At 44.7% G+C, this 8,073-nt stretch overlaps 1 pseudogene; it reads right to left on the bottom strand.

The window, feature by feature from the left end:
• Positions 1-1,442: 1,442 nt before the first annotated feature.
• Positions 1,443-5,079, bottom strand: LOC115791854 (craniofacial development protein 2-like; annotated as a pseudogene).
• Between the last annotated feature and the right edge of the window lie 2,994 nt (positions 5,080-8,073).

Below are 8,073 nucleotides of genomic sequence, written 5' to 3'. Positions count from 1 at the left end.
ACTAAACACATGCGACAGACGTGACAGAGTCTGGAGACGCCGTGGAGAGCGATCTGCTGCCTGCAACATCCTTCAGCATGACCGGTTTGGCAGTGGGTCAGTAATGGTGTGGGGTGGCATTTCTTTGGAGGGCCGCACAGCCCTCCATGTGTTCGCCAGAGGCAGCATGACTGCCATTAGGTACCGAGATGAGATCCTCAGACCCCTTGTGAGACCATATGCTGGTGCAGTTGGCCCTGGGTTGCTCCTAATGCAGGACAATTCTAGACTTCATGTGGCTGGAGTGTGTCAGCAGTTCCTGCAAGATGAAGGCATTGAAGCTATGGACTGGCCCGCCCGTTCCCCAGACCTGAATCCAATTGAGCACATCTGGGACATCATGTCTCCCTCCATCCACCAACGTCACATTGCACCACAGACTGTCCAGGAGTTGGCGGATGTTTTAGTCCAGGTCTGGGAGGAGATCCCTCAGGAGACCTCCGTAAATAAATAAATAAATAAGTAAATAAATTGTAAATAAATTCATTTTTGAAACATTTTCACTGTAAATGTGTCCTTAGTGTGACATTAAAACCAAGAATGCTTATTTCAGAGGTGGGAAGTAATTAAGAACAAATACTTTGTTACTGTACTTAAGTAGATTTTTCAGGTAGATTTTCTGCTTGAAAATATAAGGAGTAGAAAGTACAGATATTTATGCAAAACTGTAGGAAGTACAAGTAAAAAGTAAAGTACCGATCCCGAGCAGCAGGGAAAATAAGCCGGCTGGGTGACTGTGAGGAGGAAGCGTAGTCCTAAGCAGTGCATTGTACTGTGTATAACTGCGCATGTGACAAATAAACACTATCTTATCTTATCTTATCTGTTCCTAAACCTTTAGGACTGTGTGAAAAAGCTTGGGCATTTTGTAAAGGTAACATTCTGTATTTTTTACCACAAAAGTAAGTGTGTACTCTAAGCATAACTATCAGAAAGTTATACTCTTTGGAACAGACAGATCTGAAGATTTAGTTTTTCTTGCCTAGATTAAAAAATAAATAAATAAAGAGTGTAGCCAGCTGAAGTTGGTACTTACGGACTAAAACACACCATGATTACAAAGAATAAGGTCTTGGCTATTCCCATTTTAAATTTGAAAACAATAGCTGTAAAAATGAGCATTTTACAGCATATTTCACATGGTTTAGGTTGTGGGTTTTTCAGAGGAACATTTTTGGAGACTACAAATGGACACTTTGGATGAATTTGGATAACCCTGTACAACGTCTGGAAAAATGCAATAACTTTTGACTGCTTCATCCTACAAACATCAATGAGGGCTCTAATGAAAGCTTACACTTAGTGGAATTAGAATATAGAGCCAAAGCCACTCTCCCTGTTTTAGAAATTCATATTTTATCCCAAGAGGTCTTTAGCGATCGAGTATAGAGTGCGGGTGTCGTTCAATCAGTAGCTTCCTGAGCTTCAGAGCGCTTCTGCTCAAACCATACTTTCTTGTCTTGCCTGCAGCTGCGTTTCACTGTCCGATCCAAAGTGACATACTCCAGTGCCATTGTCTGCATGGTATTGGGGTCTGGAGCTTGATCTTGTTTCTGTTTCGCCTCACTTTGTTGGTCGATAAGGGCCCAGGTCCTGTCTTGGATCCACTGTTCTTTCCGTTTCACTCGCCGCCGTCCAATAGCTTCTTTGGCGCAGGAAGTTAATGTGTCTTTAAAACTTGCCCATTGTGCTTCCATCTTCGTGACTTCAGTGAGGGCTTCAAAACTATTTTGAAGCTGGATCTCAAAGAAATCCATTTTTATCTTTGAGTTTATCTGTGGCGAATGAGCGAGCAATTTTTGATGTCTTACCATGGCTTCTCAGCTTTATCTTTAACCCCTTAACTGGCAACGAGTCACCCGCAGGCCGTGTGCTGACAGTGTTGTTGCAGATGTATCCTTAGCACCCCCAGTAGGTGGTTTTGTGAATAGTTTGGCACCACAGGAAGTTGAAAAAGGCAGGAAGTTAATGGAGGTTTACACACGGCCTCGATAACTGGCACTAATCCTCATGCATCAGCCTTCCATCCTTCATCTTTGTGGCATTGTCTGTATGTATACTGTTTATGTGATACTTACCTCTAGTTCTGTGCTCATATTTTGTAACATTAGTGGAGCTTGGTTTGTAATTTTGATAAACTGGTGAACCACATATTCAGAGGTTAGTTATGCTTACTTTTGCAATCAATGTGTTGCATAATGTTGATTTAGTTTATCCTATGTTGTGGATACAGTCTATATAGAAGATGTAATTTAAAGATTATACTTTACAATTGTAATTGTGTTACATTTTTGTTTCAGTTTCACACTTTCTACATTTTTATACCTCTGGACAGAGAGCAAATGTCTCCAGAGTCTTAATGGAAGAAAGGTGTTGAACCTGGCTGCCAGTTCTTCTTCTGAACCATGTAAAGAAGGAAAGACAGTACAGGCCGTTTGTAGCACTTTCCGACTTTGAAGCCTCATAGCGTCACAGTAACGTTGCAGTTTGCCCTTACGATGCTTTTATATGACAGACTAGACCCTCAGAATTGGATTGACAACTCATTTGGCCAATCATGTTTTGAAATGGATTTTCCAGAGCCAATAATAAGCAGACAGCATCTTGTGACTTCTCTGGATACGACCCCAAATGTTCTCCAATCATTCTTATTGGTCAACTCTGACCCAAAATCCCAACCCCAGATGTATAGCCAATAAAATTCCTGACACGTGGATATATGGCACTCTGGGGTGTGTTTTCACATGAATCCACAAACTCCCTGCATAGTCAGTGCATCCTCCGTGCATGAAACTGAGCAGGAAGTAAGAGTGTGTGCGCCGTCGTGCATAAACAGTGTTTAGAATACTTTTTCTCATTAACGGATTGTCAGAATGCATCAAAAACAGACTATATTTATTCAAAGAAGTGACTAAATGACTCATGAGACTGGATTATTATTTAATAGAGGATTTCGTCACTGATTCGACCGGTTTTATCGCTGCAAACGAACAGAAGGCGATTCATGGTAAGAAACTTTTTATTCTCAGCTCATCCTCGTATTATATGCTGTTTAGATGTAAATATGTATGTAATGGTGAGCTTGGCTTGCACCATTACACAGAAAATATAACCATACGCTGATGTTACACCACTTATATTGTGTGTGCTTTACATATGGAAATTTACAAGAGCAGTGTTGGGGGCAGGGAAGGTTGTTATAGGTCTCGATAAGGCTTTCACGGGGTCTTTATTACGTTTATTATGGCAGGATGAGGAGGACAATGGCTCAGAGCTTTTTTTGAGCAGTAAGTGTCTAAAGTTCTACAAAAAACTTTATGCTTTGTGGTGGGCTTTGTGTAAGTTGTTTTGTTTGTGGGGGTGGGGGTATTGTTTGGGAGGGGGTTGTAAGTTGTGTATCAGAGAAGGACTATTGGGAGGATTGTGGGGGTTTTTTTAATTTTATGTGAATATGTAGTGTTTACATTTACTGTAACTTTTGATCAATATGCAATTTATTTATTTTGGGTGTGTGAAGGAATCACTGAAAATACACTGGGGTTTTTTGTGTGAATGAAAGCCTAATATTTTCCTTCTTTGACAAATTAGGGCAACCTCTGATTTATAATTATGTCTATAATTATAATTAATTTGTACTATCAGTAAATTTGTGAATAGCAGAGAATTCCTCAGGGTAGTATCTTTGATTAGAGCCCTCATTGATGACTGTATGTTGAAGCATTGAGGAGTTACAGCCATTTGAAGTTTGTATATCAAAGTCTGGCTCACATGTGCCATTTGGAGACTCCAAATGGCACATGTGAGACCACGCCTGAGATCAACACACAAAAACCTTTACAAAACAGTAGGTTTTTGTGCTATCTTGATAAAATTTGAAATGCACATCAACAAGACTTCATTCTACAGCTTCAATATATTTTCCAGTCAATAAATTCCACACTCAGTGTGTAGTTACATGAAAACAAACAGGAAAAATCTAGGTGAGGTAAAAATTGTCTAATTTTTCTGTGTTCCAAACTTAATAGCAAGTAGTTACAGTATATTGGACTGCAAAAATGAAAAATATAGGTTGTCTTCTTCACAAAGAGACCAAGCTTTTGCATGTACTCCAAAAAGTTCAGGAGCAGCCGCTGATTTAATTTGGGTAAGCTTTTTCAGGCGTTTTTGTTGATTTTGGAGCGGCCAGTTAAGGGGTTAACTTCACATGGACAAGGTAGTGATCGGAGCCAACGTCAGCACTTTGATAGATCCTGGCGTCCTGCATGGCTGACCTCCATTGTCGGCTGATGCATACATGGTCGATCTCATTGAACGTTTGTCCATCAGGTGATCGCCATGTTTTCTTGTGGATCGTTTTGTGCTGAAAGCAGGTGTTCCTAACACAGAGATCGTTGTGTCTGCAGAACGAGATAAGCCTTTCTCCGAGCTGATGCTGCGAAAGGCTCAATAATTGATTTGAAGCCACTGCGGTTGTTGTTGAATTGAGCATTCCAGTCCCCGATTATGATCTTCAGGCCGTGCTTCAGGATTTCGTCAAAGACGCTTTGTAACATGTCATAGAACTCATCCTTTGTCACGTCATCTGCCTCCTCAGGAGGTCCGTATACCTGGACGATGGTTGTCCTGACGTGAACCGACAGGAATCTTGCTGTGATTATTTGGTCACTAATTGGTTTCCAACCAATCAAGGCATGGACTGCTTCTTTGCGGAGGATGAAGCCCACTCCACGAGCATGGTCAGTGTTATGGCCCGAGTAAAGCATCTTCTTTCCATTTGCCATCGTTTCTCCACTTCCAGTCCATCTTACTTCACTGATACCCAGAATGTCCAACTGGTATCGATAGCTCCATAAGCTGGGCATAATGTCCAGTTTGATAGAGAGTCCGTACATTCCACTTTCCAATCTTCGTCATGGGTTTTGTGGTGAGGATCGTATCCGTTTTCAGGCACTGGACACCACAGTGAGTTTCCTCCATCGCCGTCATGCCTGCTGAATTCGCTTCTCTGCTTTTTGCACTCAATATTTTTCTCCTTGTCATTTCCGCAGCAGGCGGTGTTTATGGGGCAGGTTGCTAGCCCTGAGCCCCACCCTCCTCCTTTCTCATCCGGGCTTGGGACCGGCAATGGCAGAGTTGTGGCATCTCTAGCTGCTCTGAAAACCGGCCAACAGACAATTCACTCTCCACCAGGGGAGTAACGCAACTTCCAAACAAGCACCACTCTGCTTAAACTGGCCTCGCAACACTCTCTCCTCTCCACCTCTTTATACCAGGTGTCCATAATCAGAACTGGAAACCCCTTAGGTTCAGCCCCTGCTGTGGAGAGAGAGAAAACAAAAAGCAATCCCACACATTGAAAACACTTCAGCATACAGTTGTAACAGTTGCTCTATAAAAAAGCCCTCCGTAAAGCTAGGACATCTTACTATTCATCATTAATTAAAGAAAATAAGAACAACCCCAGGTTTGTTTTCAGCACTGTAGCCAGGCTGACAAAGAGTCAGAGCTCTGTAGAGCCGAGTATTCCTTTCACTTTAACTAGCAGTGACTTCATGGATTTCTTTACAAATGAAATTTTAGACATTAGAGAAAAAATTATTCATAACCATCTCAAAGATTGATCTTCATGTTCAGCTGCTTTCAGCACTGCTGGTATTTGTTTAGACTCTTTGGTTCCAGTTGATCTTTCAGAGTTAACTTCAATAGTTTCTTCCTCCAAACCAGCAACATGTTTATTAGATCCCATTCCTACTAGACTGTTCAAAGAAGTCTTTCCAATTATCGATGCTTCAGTCTTTACTTTACTTTATGTTACTTTATGTTACCGCCCTCTGCTAACGCTGCTGCAGCCTGCGATGTCCTCCATGCTACTACCAGCAGACTCCAAACACAGCACCCACAGGCCCTCTTTCTGATCTCAGGGGACTTTAACCACGTCTCCCTGTCCTCCACTCTCCCCACCTTCACCCAGTATGTCACCTGCCACACCAGGAATACCAACACACTGGATCTACTGTATGCCAACATCAAGGAGGCATACAGCTCATCACCTCTGCCTCCCCTGGGGGGCTCAGATCACAACCTGGTTCATCTCCAGCCTGTGTACAAACCCTTGGTACACAGAGAACCAGTTGTGACACACACAGTGAAGAAATGGTCTGAGGAGACTGAAGAAGCTCTGAGAGACTGCTTTAGCTCCACTGTGTGGGAAGAGCTTTGTGCCCCTCATGGGGAGGACATCGACAGCATCACGGACTGCATCACTGATTACATCAATTTCTGCGTGGAAAACACTGTGCCCACCAGGAGGGTACGGTGTTTTTCAAACAACAAACCCTGGATCAACTCTGAAATAAAGGCTCTCCTGAAGGAGAAGAAGAGAGCCTTTAGATCAGGAAATAAGGAGGAGCTGAGAGCCGTGCAGAAGGATCTGAGAAGGAAAATCAGGGATGGAAAAAACATCTACAGGAAGAAGATGGAGGACCAGCTACAGCAGAGCAACATCAGTGGGGTTTGGAGGAGTTTGAACTCAATTTCAGGCCACAAACCAAGCCCTAGGGTTGTGGGAGACTTAGAGTGGGTTAACAACCTGAACCAGTTCTTTAACAGGTTTGACCAGCCACCCACCCCTCCCCCAGCCCAGTCCCCCCTGCTGTCAGCCCCACCATCTTTAATGACTGCCAACCTTTCTTCTTCTTGGGACCTCACACCTCTCAGCTCTCAGCCATCACCCACCCCCTTCACTTCTGAGGACTCCATCTCACAACCCCCATCCCCCACCTCCATCTTGTCCCTCTCAACTCATCATGTGAGGAAGGAGCTACGTAAGATCAAGGTGCGAAAGGCTGCTGGTCCAGACGGCATCAGCTCCAGGCTCCTGAGGTGCTGCGCAGATCACCTGTGTGGCATCATGGGATACATGTTCAACCTGAGCTTGAAGCTGGGGAAAGTACCACAACTGTGGAAGACCTCCTGTGTGGTACCGGTACCAAAGACCAAACATCCAAAGGATCTTAGCAGCTACAGGCCGGTAGCCCTGACATCGCATCTAATGAAGACCCTCGAGAGGCTGGTCCTCAACCATCTACGCCTCATGGTGTCGTCTTCGTTGGACCCGCTGCAGTTCGCCTACCGGCCTGGCATCGGGGTGGATGACGCCATCATCTACCTCCTGCACCGAGCTCTGACCCACCTGGAGAAGCCTGGAAGCACTGTGAGGATCATGTTCTTTGATTTCTCCAGTGCTTTTAACACCATCCAGCCAGGACTTCTGAGAGACAAGCTGGAACTGTCAGGAGTGGACCACCACATCTCCGAGTGGATACTGGACTACCTCACTGACCGCCCACAGTACGTGAGGACACAGGGCTGTGTCTCTGACAGGCTGGTCTGCAGTACGGGGGCCCCACAGGGAACTGTGCTGGCACCGTTCCTCTTCACCCTCTACACTGCAGACTTCTCCATCAACTCCCCACGCTGCCATCTGCAGAAGTTCTCTGACGACTCTGCCATAGTTGGCCTCATCACAGGTGAGGATGACTCAGAGTACAGACAGTGGACTCAGGACTTTGTGGACTGGTGCCAGCGGAACCACCTCCTGATCAACGCCGCTAAAACCAAGGAGCTGGTGGTGGATTTCCGCAGGCGCAGACCCACCACACGGACACCGGTGAACATCCAGGGAGTGGACATTGAGATAGTGGACTCTTATAAGTACCTGGGTGTTCACCTAAACAATAAACTGGACTGGACTCATAACACTGATGCGCTCTACAGGAAGGGTCAGAGCAGACTCTACCTGCTGAGAAGGCTGAGGTCTTTTGGAGTACAGGGGACACTCCTGAAGACCTTCTATGACTCTGTGGTGGCATCAGCCATCTTCTATGCAGCAGTATGTTGGAGCAGCAGCTTGTCTACAGCTGAGAGGAAGAGGATAGACAAGCTCATCAGGAAAGCCAGCTCTGTCCTAGGATGTCCTCTCGACTCAGTGCAGGTGGTGGGAGACAGAAGGACTCTGACCAAAATAACATCACT

Source organism: Archocentrus centrarchus, chromosome 14 (assembly GCF_007364275.1).
Source record: "Archocentrus centrarchus isolate MPI-CPG fArcCen1 chromosome 14, fArcCen1, whole genome shotgun sequence".
NCBI classification, from domain to species: Eukaryota; Metazoa; Chordata; class Actinopteri; order Cichliformes; family Cichlidae; genus Archocentrus; species Archocentrus centrarchus.
The sequence above is the reverse complement of the archived record's forward strand: the minus strand, read 5'-3'. Positions and strand labels throughout refer to the sequence as shown.